At 43.7% G+C, this 20,533-nt stretch overlaps 1 protein-coding gene and 1 non-coding gene across 3 annotated transcripts in view; one reads left to right on the forward strand and one right to left on the reverse strand.

The window, feature by feature from the left end:
• PITPNC1 (phosphatidylinositol transfer protein cytoplasmic 1) overlaps window positions 1–20,533 on the reverse strand; it is a 319,349-nt gene that overhangs the window by 276,448 nt on the left and 22,368 nt on the right. The window lies entirely within an intron of this gene.
• LOC115838475 lies at window positions 13,219–13,322 on the forward strand. Its single transcript, XR_004033500.1, has one exon. It is a non-coding gene; the product is annotated as a small nucleolar RNA U13 (small nucleolar RNA).

The following is a 20,533-nucleotide window of genomic DNA, read 5'->3' on the forward strand; positions in this document are numbered from 1 at the left end:
CTAAAAATACAAAAATTAGCCGGGTATAGTAGTCTAGTCCCAGCTACTCGGGTGGCTGAGGCAGGAGAATCGATTGAACCTGGGAGGTAGAGGTTGCAGTGAGCCGAGATCATGCCACTGTGCTCCAGTCTGGGTGACAAAGCAAGACTCTGTCTCAAAAAAAAAAAAAAGGAAAAAAAGAAAGACAGTGAGCAAGCTAGGACTGGGCGGGTGGGCGTGGTGGCTCACACCTGTATGTACTCAGGAGGCCAAGGCAAGAGGATGGCTTGAGCCCAGGAGCTCAAGACCAGCCTAGGCAACATAGCAAGACCTCATCTCTATTTTAAAAAATAAATAATGAGGAAATTGAAGCTTAGAGAGTTGAAATGACTTGTCCACAGCCTAATAAGACAAAATTGGGATTCAAACTCAGTCTATCTCCAAATCCCTCTCCCTCCATATGCCGCTCACCTCCAACTCTACGCAGTGGTAATCAGACAATGTCAAAGGAATGTATTAATAGCCTTCCTTCCTCCTAGGATGGGCCTGGGAACATGCTGTTTTGTTTTTCCCTCTGCCCCTCCTTTTAGTCGTTGGAAGCGTATGTTGGCACATCCTTCCTTCAGATGGTGTGGTTTAAGCCTTCTTGGGTACAGTCACAATTGAGTCATACTTCCTGCAAGTCACACCAGCTCACCTTGCCTGAGTTCTAAGGGTTCACAGATTCTTGGCTCATCTCACACTGTAAATTTCAACTTCAATTCGAGGTCACTTCCTGTTGGCCTCATGTGTCACCTACATGCATAATTTGCCTCTCAATGTTATTCCTGGAAGGTCTCTCATTGCCTTGACTGTGTTAGAGGGTTAGTCCCATTCAAGGAAGGATTTGGTGGCTTATTCGCCGCTGTGTTCCCAGAACTTGATAAATATTTACTAAATAAACAGATGCTGCATCTTTGCCACGTTTCTAGGAGGTAAGGAAACTAAGACACAGGAAAATTAAGGTTGCTTTTCTATGACCACACAAGAATGAGGCTTCCTGGAATTGGATGTAAGAACAGCCATAACTGGGGTGAGGGTACCCATCTGACACAGCAACCCAGCTTTCCCAACACCACACTGTGAAGATTTTGGAATAACAAAAATGGGTTTCAGAAGTTACCATTCTAGCCTGGTGCAGTGGCTCACACCTGTAATCCCAGCACTTTGGGAGGCCAGGGCGGGTGGATCACCTGAGGTCAGGAGTTCAAGACCAGCCTGGGCAACATGGTAAAACCCTGTCTCTAGTAAAAATACACAAATTAGCCAGGCGTGGTGATGAGTGCCTGTAATCCCAGCTACTCGGGAGGCTGAGGCAGGAGAATCGCTTGAACCCAGGAGGCAGAGGTTGCAGTGAGCTGAGATCACACCATTGCACTCCAGCCTGGGTGACAAGAGCAAAACTCCATCTCAAAAATAAATAAATAAATAAAAGTTACTGTTCTCTGTTTTCAAGTCTTTGGCACCAAGACAAAAGACATCCGTCTTCTATATGAGCTGTATGTGTGAATGACTCCAACAGGGAGTGAAAAACTAACAGTTCCTGGTCCACCTGCCAAGTTCTCACTAGCACCATCAAGAAGAAAGCTTTCTCTCAGCCTACCTGGAAGGAAGGAAGCCAGGGTGGAATGCGCAGAGATCTCCTGAAATGTCATCTTCCCTTCTGCACCCAGAAGGACCCTAAAGATCCCCCAAAAGAGACTGGAGCCCAGTATATTCTAGCTAACATGATGGATAATGCATCATTCATGGCTTGTGAAATTCTAAGTAGCTTCATAATGAATTATGCCCCCACATTAGACATTCCTGACTTTGCTTCCATCACATATAGTTGCTATAAGTAAAGGGCTATTGATTGATCAGAAGAAACACTGGAAAGTAAGTCTGAGTGCCAAAACACTAAGTGCTTCTACAACGAGAAAATATACACAAGTCAGGAAATGCAACGGAAATAAAAACACAAGTAGAAAATAGAAGTGAGGCCGGGTGCGTTGGCTCATGCCTGTAATCCCAGCACTTTGGGAGGCCGAAGCGGGCAGTTTACTTGAGGCCGCCAGGAGTTCAAGACCAGCCTGGCCAACATAGCAAAACCCTGTCTCTACTAAAAATATAAAAATCAGCCAGGCGTGGTGGTGGATGACTGTAATCCCAGCTGCTTAGGAGGGTGAGTGAGAGGATCGCTTGACCCAAGGAGGTGGAGGTTGCAGTGAGTCGAGATAGCGCCACTGTGCTCCAGCCTGGCAACAGAGAAAGACTCAAGAAAGAAAAAAAGAAAGAAGAGAAGAGAAGAGAAGAGAAGAGAAGAGAAGAGAAGAGAAGAGAAGGAAAGAAAGAAGGAAGGAAGGAAGGAGAGAGAGAGAGAAAGAGAGAGAAAATAGAAGTGGCTAATTTCTGTACACCCCCAAGAATTTAGAAATTTGGTCACACATTGAGATTCTTTATTCCAGTGCTTCTTGCTGCACCCAGGGGCACTTAGTAATTCCTGAGAACCCTGCACTGGAGGTTTTCAAATCATAATTAATACAAAACATGTCATAAAAAGACTCACTAACCACTGATCTATAAAATATATTCTCTTCCACAGAGTGCTCTTTTTAGCTCACTCTGAAAAGCATTGCTTGTTTCTACCACCCCTTAGGGATCAAAGACGGACTGATGTCAGGCCCAAAATGCACGAAGCAAAATGAGACCATGATTTGTCTCCGATAACTTTGTGCTTTACGGATGGATAGACAGATGTGGATGGTCTTGAAACAAAGGGGTTCTGTTTTTTTTTCTCTCTCTCTCTCCTTTTTTTTTTTTTTTTTTTGAGACAGGGTCTTGCTCTGGGTCTCCAGTCTCACTCAGGCTGGAGTGCAGTGGCACAATCTCGGCTCACTGCAACTTCTACCTCCCAGGTTTAAGCAATTCTTCTGCCTCAGCCTCCCGAGTAGCTGGGATTACAGGTGCTTGCCACCATACCCGGCTAATTTTGTATTTTTAGTAGAGACGGGGTTTCGCCATGTTGGCCACGCTGGTCTTGAACTCCTGACCTCAAGCGATCTGCCTGCATCAGCCTCCCAAAGTGCTGGGATTATAAGCTTGAGCCATCGCACCTGGCCTCTTTATTTTTTCTAATGAGTCGGTCTATTCTGTAATTCAGGAAAAACAGTGTCTTCCCTTTCTTGGAATTTTCCTGATACCCTACTTAAGGTCAAAAGTAGAAAGTGTCCCAAGTTGGTAGGGACGACGGGCCAGCTCTTACATTAAAGGAGTACTGAACCCACCACACTTGAAGCAATGATAGAGAAGGATCTTCGAGCCTGGCACTGCAACTTGAAATGATGTTTCCTGGATAGAAATCTGTCTTAGTAGGAAATGCATCATGTCTGCGTCCTACTCCAGAAATAGGAAACTTCTAGAATCCGTGCCAGTGTGGTGGAACTGATGGAACCATTGGGAGAGCTTCCATTTCTCCACCACATGTACCTACTTTCCCCCTCACTCCCTGCTCCCGACTCTTTGCCAACCCCTGTTGCATCTTTCTGCTTTCTCATTTTTTTCTCTCCCTTCCTCCTTCCCCCCCAAGCTTTTACTTATAGTTGAAAGCCACAATCTCTGCTTAATACCACTGAATGTTAATCTGGACCAAGACGTTGCTGTCCTCTGCCCCTTACCTGGGGAGCTTTCATAAAAGTAACCAATGGTAGCTTTGTAATATCAAGCCAAACCTAAGAAGCACAAAGTTCTCACAGGCTGAGTGATTTCTGAACATTACCCAAGTCATCACAAGTGTCCATTTTCTCTGGTCAAGCGCATTCATTTTCATCATGATTTTATGAAGCAAAATTCAGGCCCGGAGGGGTGGCTCACAGCCAGGCAGAGTGGCTCACGCCTGTAATCCCAGCAGTTTGGGAGGCCGAGGCAGGTGAATCACCTAAGGTCAGGAGTTCGAGACCAGCCTGGCCAACATGGTGAAACCCCGTCCCTACTAAAAATATAAAAATTAGCCTGGCGTGATGGTGGAGGCCTGTAATTCCAGCTACTCGGGAGGTTGAGGCAGGAGAATAGCTGGAACCCCGGAGGCGGAGGTTGCAGTGAGCCGAGATGAGACGCACCACTGCACTCCAGCCTGGGTGACAGAGCGAAACTCCATCTCAGAAAGAAAAAATAAATCCTAATATGCCCCCATCCTCAGCTGTTGATTTGTTCTTTTGCTTCCTTCCCTGCAGCAACACAGTTTCACAAAACATGGAGAAATCGACCTACCTACCCAAAGAATGAAAACTACGATTCTCTTGTGATAGGAACTTTTTGCATGAAACACCGAAATTCCATTTTCTCCCACTGTTTATTTTTGGGTCAGTATTTACTTACTAAGCAAAGTTAGAATATTCCATTTAAATGTAAAACCGTCTTCTCCCATGACTGGCAGAGCAGCACTGTCATAAGCAGACCAATTGAACAAGTTAGAAATTTGGTCTCCAATAAAAATAGGTATTGGGAGCTTTATATAGTCTCAAGGCAATAAGCAGATCTTAATCTACTGCCTAACCATCTCCTGAGAATAAAGTCATGTGCCTGGGAGCCTTAAAGATCCAAATCATCTGTTGGTAAAAGGATTTATGACATACATTTCCCAAAAAAGAATATCCCAATAGGCTGCCTTGTTCCATTGACTTTTTTTCTTCCAGACAGGGTCTTGCTGTGTCACCCAGGCTAGAGTACAGTGGCTGGATGTCCACTGCAGCCTAGACCTCCTGGGCTCAAGTGATCCTCCCATCTCAGCCTCCCAAGTAGCTGGGACTACAGATGCGTGCCACCACGCCCAGCTAATTTTTTTTATTTTTTGTACAGACAGGGTCTCCCCATGTTGTCCATGCTGGTCTCAAACTCCTGGGCTCAAGCGATCCTCCTGCCTCAGCCTCCCAAAGTGCTGGGATTACAGACAGGAGCCACTGCACCCAGCCTCCACTGACTTCAAGCAGTCAGAGCTCCCATGTTTGAGGGAAGCCTTTTCAATGGTACCAGCTGCAAAGGTGTGCTACTGGGAGGCAGCTGATTGAGAAATAACGTAAGAGCTGTGCAAATATAAATATGACCCACAGCACAGAATATCAGAATTTTACAGAAAATACAAGAGATTCAATTCAGGCCTTTAAACACTACAGATCTGAAGGACAACGGAGAAGACTCAGGGAGGCTGGCAACCAAGAAATTACATGTAGGTTAAATTACCTCTGCCTCTCTTTCCTTGCTGACACCATGGTGGGCTCAATAATCAAGAGGGTGCTGAATGTGGACCTAGTGTGGCTGCTCACACCTGTAATCTCAGCACTTTGGGAGGCCAAGGCAGGAGGATCGCTTGAGGCCAGTAGTTCGAGACCAGCCTGGGCAAACATAGCAAGACCTTTCTCTACAAAACAATGTAAAAAATTAGCCAAGCATGGGGGCATGTGCCTGTAGTCCTAGCTACTAGGCTGAGGCAGGAGGATCACTCAAGCCCAGGAGTTCAAGTCTTCAGTGAGCTATGATCATGCCACTGCACTCCAGCCTGGGTGACAGAGCAAAACCATTTTTTTTAAAGAGAATGCTGAATGTTGGCCGGGCGCAGTGACTCACACTTGTAATTCCAGCACTTTGGGAGGCCGAGGCGGGCAGATCACCTGAGGTCGGGAGTTTGAGACCAGCCTGACCAATATGGAGAAACCCCATCTCTACTAAAAATACAAAATTAGCCGGGTGTGGTTGGCGCATGCCTGTAATCCCAGCTACTCGGGAGGCTGAGGCAGGAGAACTGCTTGAACCCGGGAGGCGGAGGTTGCAGTGAGCCGAGATTACGCCATTGCACTCCAGTCTGGGCAACAAGAGTGAAATTCCATCTCAAAAAAAGAAAAAGAGAGAGAGAGACAGAATGCTGAATGTTGTGACCATTTCCTTTTAAGGGCACTGATCATTGATATAAGTTGTTCTTGAATGGTGACATAGGTGCCAAGTTGCATAAAAGAGGAATGTGGTTCAGCAAAAATTGCACTTCTCAAATGTGCCAGTGCAACAGCATCCCTGCACCTGGGAACCAGGATAAGAGGTGGGAGCCAAAGGATGCAGGCAGAAATAAGCTGCATCTGCCATCTGACAGTGGGTGAAATATACAATGCTCCATTGTAAATAAAATAGCAATACATGGGCTGGACGTGGTGGCTCACGCTTATAATCCCAGCACTTTGGGGGGCCGAGGTGGGAGGATCATTTGAGGTCAGGAGTTCAAGACCAGCCTAGACAAAATGGTGAAATCCCATCTCTACTAAAAACACAAAAATTAGCTGGGCATGGTGGCTGGCACCTATAATCCCAGCTACTCAGGAGGTTGAAGCAGGAGAATAGCTTGAACCCAGGAGGTGGAGGTTGCGGCTGCCGTGAGCCGAGATTGCACCACTGCACTCCAGCATGGGCAACAGAGGGAGACTCTGTCTAAAAAAAAAAAAAAAAAAAAAAAAGCAATACATGTAAACCACGAACGGGAGATTTAAATTTATGTACAAAAAAAGACCAAGTCTTATGTCCAAAATTAAGTGAATTTTTCAGTAAGTACCCAGGTCCATAAGACTCCAGTCATTAGCCACCCCCCACATGCTATCTTCCACATTAATCTATACATAACAGCGGTGATGCCATTCCTTCAATTTTTACAATTGTTCTTCAACCTAACAAACAAAGAAGAATGAAGAATGGCAGTACATTTTTACACACGTAGTAAATATAAACCATACTCAGGATTTTTTTTTTTTAGGTAAGCGTGATTTTCAAAAGTCATTGTTTTCATTCATATTTCATGACTCTTGCATATTTATCAAGTCTAAGTTGGAACTTTATCACTGTTGACCAAATCATCTAGATGAAAGAAGAGTACAACATGATCTTCAGAAAATGTTATAAAGCTTCAGGCAGAATAAAATTAGAATGAGTTTCTGGGTTCCAAAAAATGTAACATTTTAGATTTCATTTATTAAGGGCATCGCCAAGGCCATTATCTAACCATGTCCACATAATTGTAATAGCCAACATTCCATTAACTCTGATTTTTGAGAGAACCAAGGCAATAAAAAGAAGCAATATGAAAAGTTAACTACATAGTACATTTGGGGAACGGTGGTTTGATTTGGCCAGAGCCCAGGACACAAGGGAAGGGCAGAGGATGAGGCTGAACAGTCAGTCCAGGCGGACTTTAAATGTCACACAAAGGGGCTTAGACTCCTAATATAAAAGAGGCTGTGCTGACCCAAAGGATTTGGAGATGATGACGTGCGTCTTGTTAGGAAACTTACAATCTAATGGGATTGACGCCTAGAGAGGGTCCTGAGCTACAGAAGGGCAGAAGAGAAATCTTCATTTCATGGCGGGGATGATGAGAAAAACCTTTCCTGGGAATGTGGCATTTCAGTTGGACCCTGAAGGGTAGGTAGAATTTTGACAACAGTAGATGGCAACAAACAGCATAACAGATCAAGAGAATGTGCAAAGAGGTCAGGCATGATAGCTCATGCCTGTAATCCCAGCACTTTTAGAAGCTGGGAATCTGGAGTGGGGATTCCCAATTCATTTAAAGTTGGTCTGAGTTCCTGGATGACATTGGGGTAGATTTTTCTTATGAGGTCCTGCTTTGTCCTTAACAACCTCTAGGATGCAAACTGCCCTAGGAAAAGCATTGAACTGTCTGCATGCCTGCAAAGCAACATCAATGATTTGGGGTTCTGGAACCAGGTCATAGCCAGCAAGTGTGTTCAATTCTTTATGCAATTCCCAGGCATCTATCCCTGGCTTGCTGAAGTATGTCACCCAGCATGCATCAAATTCCTCATCTGCTTCATGTGAACCATGGAAGCAGCAGCAAACTGACTGGATAGTGGTGGTGGGGACAGAGGTGCAGGACGCCTCAGGGCCCGGGCACGCCAGCATGACAGCAACGATGACACACAGGCTGAGCATAGAGAGAAGCCCCATTCTCTCTATTTTTTATATAGCCTTAAACTTTTCCATACAGAAAGAAAGAAAGAAAGAAAGAAAGAAAGAAAGAAAGAAAGAAAGAAAGAAAGAAAAAAGAAAGAAGAAAAGAAAGAAAGAAAGAGAAAATTAAGCACATCATAAAGTGCTTTTTCTTGACAGTATTGCCATACTAAAAATATTCAGTAATTCTATAGCTGAGCTAATCGGTCAAACTTGGGGGCTTTATTTAAAGAAGGTTTAAGTTTAATTCCCATATAATATTATAATCATGGAGAGCGTTTGCTAAAAATACAAATTCTTTGTGCTATCCTCAGAACTACTGAATCAAAATCTACCACTTCAAGTCATTCTTATGAGCAAGCAGGTTGGAAAACTGGAAAACACCGAATTCTCTTTCCGGATGATCTAACCTCCAATTTGGTTTCATATCAGAAAAAGAGAAACAAGAAATTTAATTCCTAATGTAATCTCTTTCTATTCCTATCTTTCCTTTTCTCCTCCATCATTCTCAGACTCTCAAAAACACCAAAGGTATTATCTAGCAGCCGACTCATTAAGGCAGAAAAAACAGTAATAAGGAAATGATCGATAAGAACTAGAAAGTAACTTGCAAATGGGAAACATAAGGAAAAAGGAAGTATAAAGAGAAATATGAAGGCCGGGCGCGGTGGCTCACGCCTGTAATCCCAGCACTTTGGGAGGCCGAGGAGGGCGGATCACCTGAGCTCAGGAGCTCAAGAACAGCCTAGACAACATGGAGAAACCCCGCCTCTACTAAAAATACAAAATTAGCCAGGCGTGGTGGCGGGCGCCTGTCATCCCAGCTACTCCGGAGGCTGAGGCAGGAGAATCACTTGAACCCGGGAGGTGGAGGTTGCAGTGAGCTGAGACCGAGCCACTGCACTCCAGCCTGGACAACAAGAGTGAAACTCTGTCTCAAAAAAAAAAAAAAAAGAGAAATATGTAAGAAGATGAAACAGCAGACCTTGTCATGTTCTGATTTCTTCTCTTTTAGGTTAAATCAGGGCTTATTTAAGGTAAGGTCACAGGCAATCAACAGGCTAATTACAGGGATGAGGGGTGAGGTCTTTGAGATTTTAACCTAGTCTCTAGACGAGTTGGAGAACTTGGCTAATTCCAAGGCTCCTGGAGCTTGTGCCATCAGCACCTAGTTTTGTCAGTATCTACTTAGAGTTTTGACCCCCATGTTTCTCATCCCTCCTAGATAAATTACCTGATCCTCGGCACACATTAAACCCTGCCCCAGGCTCCAGGCCAAGTCCTGTGCTCAGTTTGGAAAGGTTTATTTGTAGGAGTAGTATTAATGGCTATTTACAAAGTCCCTACTGAGGGCCAGGGAAGGGGTGAGGCACTTCCATGTGTGATCTGAATCTCAGGCTTCTTATTTTATAAATAACGAAACTGTGGGTCACAGAAAATTTCGTTGACTTGCCTAAGGTCATAAAAGAAAGATAGTATGAGGTTGAAATGAAGATTAGAAACCAAGCCTGTTTGATTCCCCAAACCATGGTTTTTCCAGAAGAAGTGCAGTACCATGGGAAGGTAGCTTGGACTCTGGAGCCAGAGTATCTGGGTTCAAATCCTGGCTCTGCCACTCCCCTCTCTGTGCCTCAGTTTCCCATTTGTAACACAGGAACAGTAAAAGAATCTATTTCACAGGATTGTTGTGTAGATTAAACAAATTAATATACGTAAGTGCTTAGCCTTATTAAGTACGCCCAGGATGATAGTCATTATTACTCTCTGTAAGAGGAATAAGGAGCAAGTCCATCTAGCTCTGATCTCGTGCCCCAGTTATGATAACCAATCATAACGTTACCTTGTTCCTGATGCCAAGTTGCCTTCTGGTCTTCAGGTTCCCGTTTCTTTAACATAGGGCCTGGTGACCTACTAGGACACAGGTTCCCCTGGGCCTGGGGCATCTTGTCAGTTCCTCCTTTCTCCTGCCCTCACTCGTGCCTCATAAGCGGCATTCTGTCCTGGGCCGCAGCTCCCAGGTGGAGCACTTTCCAACACGCTTCTCTGCCAGGCAGGCTGCTCACCTCCCCAGCCCACCCACCTTCCAGGAGCCTTTCTTTACCTCCTGCTGGCCATCCCTGGTGACCTATGTGCTGTGCTTTCCAGGACAACTCGCTTTCTTTATAAGCTGTAGATCTACCCCACTCCAGAGAGAATTTCCAATTCTTTCAAGGTTCTGAGCACTACTGGCCCAATTCTGCATCCTTCAACCCTTTCACATGATACTATTGAATGAGATCATGAAATAGGGCAGGTGTCTCATCATTATGGGCAGGATTCTGTCTTAGCATAACCACTGTATGCTAATAGGTGGGTACCAAGAAAAGGAAGCACTCCCACCTCCCTTTCATACCCGATTCTGTAAACTGCTCTATTTTTTTTTTTTTTTTTTTTGAGATGGAGTCTCACTCTGTCACCTAGGCTGGAGTGCAGTGGTGCAGTCTCGGCTCACTGCAACCTCCGCCTCCCAAGTTCAAGTAGTTCTCTGCCTCAGCCTCCCGAGTAGCTGGGATTACAGGCACCCAACACCACACCCGGCTAATTTGTGTATTTTTAGTAGAGACGGGGTTTCACCAACTTGGCCAGGCTGGTCTTGAACTCCTGACCTTGTGATCCACCTGCCTCAGCCTCCCAAAGTGCTGGGATTACAGGTGTGAGCCACCCAGCCCAGCCCAACTGCTCTATTATACTTGCTCCAGACCCTAGTTAAGAGAGCACTAGTAGGCTGGTGTGACGTTGCTTTAATTAACACGCAGACTCACCTACTAATAGCAAAAACCTTCACCAGGCCCCTGCGGTTGGTGGCTCACCCCTGTAATCCCAGTGCTTTGGGAGGCCAAGGTGGGAGGATTGCTTGAGCCCAGGAGTTCAAGACCAGCCTGGGCAATATAGCGAGACTTCATCTCTACAAAAAAATCAAAAAAATTAGCTGGGCATGGCAGTGCACACCTGTGGTCCCAGCTACTCAGGAGGCTGAGGTGGGAGGATCACTTGGGATTGGGAGGTCGCGGCTGCAGTGAGCTGTGACTGCGCCACTGCACTGCACTCCAGCCTGGGTGACAGAGTGAGACCCTGTCTCAAAAACAAACAAACCACTACCTCAACCAGCCAAAGACCTGTTTAAGCTCCACATTACTATTTTAAAATGTAAAGAGATACTTAAGTCTTCACTGTGAAAAAATAAAATAAATTAAACAAAGAGATACTAATTGCATACTGCGTTCTCAAGCTATTGGCCTTTTGCTTGTTTAATTCTTGCTAATAAAATATCAGAGGCCTAAAAGGCAAATTTCACTTGCAAATACCACTTGTTTCTTTTTGGTAATGATTTTTTTCAATGAGAGACAGAACAAACAGAATGCTTAAAACTGTTTTCCAAAATGTAGTTCTGACACATCGCTGATAGGAGCATAAGTATCACAATTGCTTTGGAGAACACATGCACACACTACACTTCTAGGCACATACTCTGGAGAGAAACTCACGCACGCACGTTCAAGTGAGTTCAGAGCAACAGTGTTCATAATAGCAACCTCTGGAAACAACTCAATCTGTATGGAACAAAGAATAAATAAATACATCATGGCAGATTTATACAAAGGATACTATTTTTTAGCCATAAAGAAATGAATGATTTGGGCTGGGCACAGTGGCTCACACCTGTAATCTCAGCACTTTGGGAGGCCAAGGTGAGTGGATCATTTCAGGACAGGAGTTTGAGACCAGCCTGGACAACACGGTGAAACCCCACCTCTACTAAAAATGCAAAATTAGCCGGGCGTGGTGGCATGCGCTTGTAATCCTAGCTACTTGGGAGACTGACACAGGAGAATCGCTTGAACTCAAGAGGTGGAGGTTGCAGTGAGTTGGGATCATGCCACTGCACTCCAGCCTGGGCAACAAGAGTGAAACTCTGCCCCCCCACCACCACCAAAAAAAAAAAAAAAGAAATGATTTGTAGTTATATGCAGCAATTTCAGGATCAAAATGTTGAGTGAAAAAGAACAAGCTTCAGAAAATACAATGGGGAAAAATGTATTTTCAACTAAGGTGCTGGGACAAATGGATATCCATAAGAAAAAGAATGAATTTGGATCCCTACCCCACACCATATGCAAAAATTAACTCCAAATGGACCAAAGACCTAAATGTAAGAGCTAAAACTATAAAACTCTTAGAAGAAAACACAGGCATAAATCTTTGTGACCTTGCATTCAGGAATGTTTTCTTAGATGTTAAACCAAGGCACAAGGAACTAAAAGAAAAAAAGAAGGCTGGTCCAAAGGTAGTGAGTTATCTCAATTGATTGTTTGTAGTGAGTTATCTCAATTGATTGTTCACATTGAGTTACAGATCGAACTTGTTGTATTCTTTCCCCCTTTCTTACTACTGCATTTGACTAGAGAAAGAAAGAAAAAGAAAGAAAAGAAAGAGAGAGAGAGAGAAAGCAAGGAGGGAGGGAGGAAGGGAGGGAGGAAAAGGAAAGGAAATGAGAGTGAAAGGGAGAGGAGGGGAGGGGAGGGAAAGGAAAGGGAAAGGGAAAGGGAAGGGAAAACACTGAACTTCATTAAAAAACTTTTTTTTTTTTTTGAGACAGAGTCTCACTCTGTCATCCAGGCTGGAGTGTAGTGGCACGATCTTGGCTCACTGCAACCTCTGCCTCCCAGGTTCAAGTCATTCTCATGCCTCAGCCTCCAGAGTAGCTGGGATTACAGGCATGCACCACCACGCCTGGCTAATTTTTGTATTTTTAGTAGAGACAGGGTTTCACCATGTTGGCCAGGCTGGTTGGTCTCAAACTCCTGACCTCAGGTGAGTCACCATGCCTGGCCTGAACTTCATCAAAATTTAAAACTTTTGATCCTAGGCCAGGCAGGGTGGCTCACACTTGTAATCCTAGCACTTTGGGAGGCTGAGGTGCGTGGACTGCCTGAGCTCAGGAGTTCAAGGCCAGCCTGGGCAACATGGTGAAACTATGTCTCTACTAAAAATACACAAAATTAGCTGGGCGTGGTGGTGGTGCATGCCTGTAATCCCAGCTACTGGGAGGCTGAGGCAGGAGAATAGCTTGAACTGGGGAGGCGGAGATTGTGCTGAATCGAGATTGCCCCACTGTACTCCAGCCTGGGCAACAGAGCAAGACTCTGTCTCAAAAAATAAAATAAAGTAAAACTTTTGATCCTTTTGTGGTTCACAAGCATAAAGATTGGGTTTTCACACTCATGTGTGAGATGTGCCTCTCTCAAACCTTATTATGACATCAGCACATTGCCTATCTGATGCAAAAAATAATTTATTTTAGTTTTTTTGTTGTTTTTCTTTTTTTTTTCTTTTCTTTTGAGATGGAGTTTCACTCTTGTTGCCCAGGCTGGAGTGCAATGGCGTGATCTTGGCTCACCGCAACCTCCGCCTCCCTGGTTCAAGTGATTCAGGCTGATGCCTCAGCCTCCCGAGTAACTGGGATTACACGCACCCAGCTAATTTTGTATTTTTAGTAGAGATAGGGTTTCTCCATGTTGGTCAGGCTGGTCTCAAACTCCTGACCGCAGGTGATCTGCCCACCTCAGCCTCCCAAAGTGCTGGGATTACAGGCATGAGCCACCACGTTGGCCTTTTTAAATTTAAAACTTTTGTGTTTTAAAGGTCACTATGAAAAAGTGAAAAGACAAACCACAGAATGGAAGAAAATGTTTGTAAATCAAATATTTGATGAGGGTCTAGCATCAAGAACATATAAGGAAGTTTTACAACTCAACAAAAGAAGACATGTAACCCAACTGAAAACTAGACAAAGGATTTGAACAGAAATTTCTTCAAAGAAGATATACAAATTGCCAGTAGATGAAAAGATTTCCAACATGATTAGTCATTAGGGAAATGCAAGTCAAAATCACAATGAGATATCACTTCACACCTACTAGAATGGCTAGGACCAAAAAGATAGAAAGTACAGTGCTGGCCAAGATGTAGAGAAATTGGAACCATTGTACACTGTAGGTGGGAACGTAAAACGGTGCAGGCACCGTGGAAACCAGTTTGGCAGTTCCTCAAAAACCTAAACATAGAATTATATATGACCCAGCAATTCCACCCCTAGGTATATATCCCAAAGAACTGAAAACAAGTGGTTAAATAAAAGCTTGTAAGTGAATGTTCATAGCAGCATTGTTCATAATAGCTAAAAACTGAAAACAACCCAAATGTCCGATAATATAAATGTATATCCATACAATCAAATATTAAGCCATGAGGCCAGGCGTGGTGGCCCACACTTGTAACCCCAGCACTTTAGGAGGACGAGGTGGACGGATCACTTGAGGCCAGGAGTTCAAGACCAACCTTGCCAACATGGTGAAACCCTGCCTCTACTAAAAATACAAAAATCAGCCAGGCATGGTGGCACACATCTGTAATCCCAGCTACTCGGGAGGCTGAGGTGGGAGGATCACTTGAACCTGGGAGGTGGATGTTGCAGTGGGCTGAGATCACACCAATGCACTCCAGCCTGCTAGACAGAGCGAGACTTTATCTCAAAAAAAAAAACAAAACTACATATAATATATATATAATTAAGCCAGGAAAAGGAATGAAGTACTTACTGCTTCATGCTGCAGCACACACCTTTTATTAAACATTATGCTAAGCAAAAGAAGCCAAACATGAAGGCCACACATTCTGTGATTCTATTTACATGAAATGTCCAGAATAGGCAAATCCATACGGATAGAAAGTATAGATTAGTAGCTGCCAGTGGTTGGAGAAACAGGGAAATGGGGAGTGACTGCCGATGGATATGAGGTTTCTTTTGGGAGTAGTGAAAATATTCTAGAATTGGCCAAGCAAGGTGACACACACCTGAAATCCAGCTACTCAGGAGGCTGAGGCAGGAGAATTGTTTGAGCCCAGGAGTTCAAGGCTGTAGTGCATGATGATTGCACCTGTGAAAAGCCATTGTACTCCAGCCCAGCAACATAGCAAGACCCAATCTCCAAAAAGGGAAAAGAAAATATTCTAGAATTGAATAGTGGTGATGGATGCATAACCTTAAGAATACACCAAAAACCAGGGATTTCTATATTTGTTTAAAAGAATGAATTTTGTGCCATGTGTATGATATCTCTTTGAAAATGTACTAGGAAAAAATAGCAAGTTATTGAAGACTGTATGCTCTATAATGCCATATGTATAGAAGGTCTAGGATCAGGAAGAGGCATACAGAAAATGTTGAATAGGGTCCAGGCATGGCGGCTCACACTTGTAATCCCAGCACTTTGGGAGGCCGAGGCGGGAGGATCACCTGAGCTCAGGAGTTCAAGACCAGCCTGGGCAACATGGCGAAACCCCGTCTGTACCAAAAATACAAAAAATTAGCTGAGCGTGGTGGTGCATGCCCGTAATCCCAGCTACTCGGGAGGCTGAGGCAGGAAAATCGCTTGAACCCAGGAGGCAGAGGTTGCAGTAAGCTGAGATCACGACACTGCACTCCAGCCTGGGCGACAGAGTGAGACCCTGTCTCAAAAAAAAAAAAAAAAAGAGAGAAAGAAAATGTTAAATAAACTCATAACATTCTACTTATTAAACAGACAATAGATTTATGGGTAAATTGATTCATACCTGTGCAATATCCAATAAAAAATAGAAATTTTAAAACAGAAATATATTTTCTTGTTTTTTAAGCCACGATCAACACAAAATTAAATCTGATTTTTTTTTTTTTGAGACAGGGTCTTGCTCCGTCGCCCAGGCTGGAGTACAGTGGCGCAATCACAGCTCACTGCAGCCCTGAACTCCCAGGCTCAAGTGATCCTCCCACCTCAGCCTCCCCAGTAGCTGAGATTACAGTCATGAGCCACTGCGCCTGTCCCTAAATCTGAATTTTTTTTTTTTTTTTTCTGAAACGGAGTCTCACTCTGTTGCCCAGGCTGGAATGCAGTGGCACAATCTTGGCTCACTACAACCTCCACCTCCTGGGTTCAAGTGATTCTCATGCCTCAGCCTCCCAAGTAGCTGGGATTATAGGTGTGCGCCATCATGCCTGGCTAATTTTTGTATTTTTAGTAGTGACAGGGTTTCACCATGTTGGCCAGGCTAGTCTCGAACTCCTGACCTCAGGTGATCTGACTGCCTCGGCCTCCCAAAGTGCTGGGATTATAGGCGTGAGTCATGGTGCCTGGCCCTAAATCTGAATTTAAATGACCATAAACTAGTAGTCAACCTCAACTAAGCAACCACCATGTGCAAAGCACTATAAAAGCTCCTATAGGGAGTTAAAAAAGAGGCAATAACAATCAATCATAATCCTACAAGGAACCCATAATCTACACCATGCCTGGCCACCAGCTCCAGAAAGCCATAAACCAGCTTCCCCATAGAATAATCTTAGCCAAGCTTTTGTCATTCCCAGCAGCAGCCACTAGTTTACGCAACTAATTTCATACAATTAAAATACTAAATATGTTTTACTTTGCGCTTTAAAAATATATTTTGAAAATCTCTTTCATCTCCCTTTTATAAGTCTGCTTTTAAAGGACTCAGGATGGATGCAGGTTTAGAGCATGCTTGGTGAATTGTAAAGAACTTGTTTACAAGCCTTAGTTTTTCACTTGAAGTCATGTATTTTTAAAGCCCTGACTTAAATGATATCTTTAGATTATCACACATTCTCATCTAGGCTCTATTACATCTTAGTTTCTGTATATTCATACAATGACATCATAAAGTGCCTGTTTGCAAGACACAGTCTAGATAGACACAGTTTTCTAAAAAACAATCAAGGTTTCCCTCAAGATTTATAATAGCTTGAAGGTAATCTAAAATTGTATCTACGTTTCTGGTTTTACCAAAGAATGGCAAATGCAAATAATGTTAACTTGAACAGTCATTTTCCACTGAGAATTTTCATATTCTTAATTTACATTACAGTGTTGAAGATATATGCTCCAGAAATGTTATCATTCCAGTAAATAATTGAGGAACATATCCCCATTTTAGGATATTTAGTATATCAGTACAAATAACTTGACAATGAATTAACATCAACTTCTCTTTGGTTATGCAAAACAAAGGTGTTGTTGGAATGGAATTTATAGCCAAAAAGCCCAGGGATTTTGTTTGTTTATTTGTTTTGAGATGGAGCCTGGCTCTGTCGCCTAGACTGGAGTGCAGTGGCACGATCTCCGCTCACTACAACCTCCGCCTCCCAGGTTCAAGGGATTGTCATGCCTCAGCCTCCCAAGTAGCTGGGATTACAGACACCCACCACCACACGCGGCTAATTTTCGTATTTTTAGTGGAGACAGGGTTTCAGGATGTTGGCCAGGCTGGTCTTGAACTCCTGACCTCAGGTGATCCACCCACGTCAGCCTCCCAAAATGCCAGGATTACAGCCATAAGCCATCGCACCCAACCAAGCCCAGGGTTTACACCCAGCTCTGCCATTAATGATCAGGATAATTTTGTCAAATCCTCTAAGCCTCAATTTCCACGTCTGTTAAATGAAGATAATAGGATCCACCTTGGAGGATAACTGCAAAATTGAAATGAGATGATTAACACATTGGGCCTGGCCCACTAGAATGTTCCATAAATGTTGGCCCTCTGTGTTTTCCCTTCCCCTTAAAGCAAAGCCTTGCTAAATAAATGTCCACACGGACACATATATAATTATGATTAAATGTTTATACACTAATAAAGTTGGCTTCACCATTTTCTAAATTTTCTCCTCTGCATACAAAATTATAATCTTAAACTGTTTCTCAAAATCTCTAATGAGAACCTTATTTTTAAAATTAAAACAAATGAGGAAGTAGGGAATAGTTCATTTTTAGCCTTATGAATATAATTGAGGGTTTCATTTCTACACCCAAATACTTACTGGTTTCTGCAACAAAGGAAAGCAGTCATGACTTTTTTTTTTTTTTTTTTTTTTTTTGTAGAGACGAGGTCCGCTGTGTTGCCCAGGCTAGTCTCCAACTCCTGGACTCAAGCAATCCTCCTGCCTCGGCCTCTTGGGATTACAAGCACAAGCACTTCACCCAGCCAGACCTATGTTTTATGATTTAGATGTTACTGAAAAGGCAGTGACTTAAAGAAAGACACAAAGGCATGCTTACCACATCTGCCACGAAGCTAAGAGGAATGGTTAATATACATATAACAGAAGCAAGAATCAAAAACGTGGTCAGGCCAGGTGCAGTGGCTCACGCCTGTAATCCCAGCACTTTGGGAGGCCAAGGTGGGCAGATCACTTGAGGTCAGGCGTTCCACATGGTGAAACTCTGTCTCTACTAAAAACACAAAAATTAGCCAGGCATGGTGGTGGGCACCTGTAATCCCAGCTACTTGGGAGGCTGAGGCAGGAGAATCACTTGAGCCTGGGAGGTGAAGGTTGCAGTGAACAGCGATTGCGTCACTGCACTCCAGCCTGGGTGACAAAGCAAGACTCCATCCCAAAAAACAAACAATAAAAACATGTGGTCAAACTTGAAACTAGTGGATGCCATTCATTGCATTTGTTTCAAAGTCCTATGGTTACAGTTGCTGTGGTATGGCTGCTTGTTTTTGGCAGAACACATACCCACAGGTTAGAGAGACAGCTTTGTCAGGAAATGGCGGAGGGGCGGGGGGTGAGAGGTGGAGAAGACCAAGTGTAACTGACCACCTTGTCAGAAGCAACCAGCAGTTTGATGCGGCTTCTGAAAATGACGGTGCTAGTCTTAAAGCTGAAGTTCCAGTGATTTCAGCACTGGTCCTCCAATATCTAATAAGATCAGTAAATAATGGCCTATGGGCAAAATGCAGCCCACAGCCTGTCTTTGTACGCCTCTCCAACTACAAATGGGTTTTGCATTTTTAAATGGTTGGAAAAGAAAAAGCAAAAGGCACATAATATTTCATGGCATGTGAAAATTTTACGAAATTCAAATTTTAGTGTCCATAAATAAAATGTTACTGGAACGCAGCCACACGCCTATTCATTTACGTGTTGCCCTATGCCTGCTTTCATGTTACGAGGTCAGAGTTGAGTAGTTGCAACAGAGACCTTTACGGCTTGCAAGTCTAAAATATTGCTATCTGGCGGTTTGCAGAAAAAGTTGGTTGACCTCTGCTCTAACGCATTGCGTTTGATATTTTCTAAAGGGCAATAAGAAAGAGGAACCACAGGAAGGGTGAGGGAGACAAAAGCATTTCATAAATTCAATCTGAAGGAATTGAGAGTAGTAAGCCAGTGGAAGAGAAGATCAAAGGACAACATTCTAGATTTCTCTCTCTTTTTTTTTTTGAAATGGAGTCTCACTCTGCCCTCTAAGCTTGAGTGCAGTGGCGCGATCTCGGCTCACTGCAACCTCCGCCTCCCGGGTTCAAGCAATTCTCTGCCTCAGCCTCCCGAGTATCTGGGATTACAGGCGCCCACCACCACGCCCAGCTAATTTTTGTATTTTTAGTGGAGATGAGGTTTCACCATCTTGGCCAGGGTGGTCTTGAACTCCTGATCTCGTGATCCACCTGCCTCAGCCTCCCAAAGTGCTGGGATTACAGGCATGAGCCACCGCACCCAGCCAACATTATAGATTTCCTTAAATGTTTAAAGAGTCAACATGTGGAAAGGGCTTGTGTTTGTGTCACTATAGTGGTAGAAACGATCCTTAAAGCTCTAAGGAATCAGATACCAACTAAACATGAGAAAGCATCTTCCAACAAATCAAAGTGGAAAATCGTAGAGGTTATATTACCAAAAAGAGCCCACACCCAAGCACTGGCTGGTATTAAGCCCAAAGGCAAGATGATTGCCATCCAAGATTATCGTAGAAAGGACTCTTAAGTGGGTAGGAAGTTGAACTGGCTTAATACTCAGGTTCTTTCTATGATTTTATCTCAAAAGAAAGAAAATTGGCCAGACACAGTGGCTCACGCCTGTAATCCCAGCACTTTGGGAGACCAAGGCAGGCAGATCACTTGAGGTCAGGAGTTTGAGACCAGCCTGGTCAACATGGTGAAACCCCATCTCTACTAACAACACAAAAATTAGCTGGGTGTGATGGCGCATGCTTGTAATCCCAGCTACTCGGGAGGCTGAGGCAGGAGAATTGCCTGAACCCGGGAGGCGGAGGTTGCAGTGATGCAGTGAGCCGAGTTGGCGCCACTGCACCCCAGCCTGGGTGATATGACAGAGTGAGACACCATCTCCAAAAAAAAACAGAAGAAGAAAGAAAACAATCATAATTGGCGGGTGAAAGCGTAACGAACAATTTCTGCTACCACATTCACTAAGGATTAGACCCTACAGGGAAATCTACTTTTATTATATATTTATATATGTATTTTATTATATATAGTTATGTGTAATAAATATATATCAATTAAAATGGGCATGTTAAAAAGAGGACTTTCATTTAAATAGAGTACATCAGCTATAAGAAGAATCACATTAGGAAAAGAAGGGTTATTTTTAGAAAGAGGGCTCCGGTTACACAAAATAAGGAAAGGACATCCA

Source organism: Nomascus leucogenys, chromosome 14 (assembly GCF_006542625.1).
Source record: "Nomascus leucogenys isolate Asia chromosome 14, Asia_NLE_v1, whole genome shotgun sequence".
Taxonomy (NCBI): Eukaryota; Metazoa; Chordata; class Mammalia; order Primates; family Hylobatidae; genus Nomascus; species Nomascus leucogenys.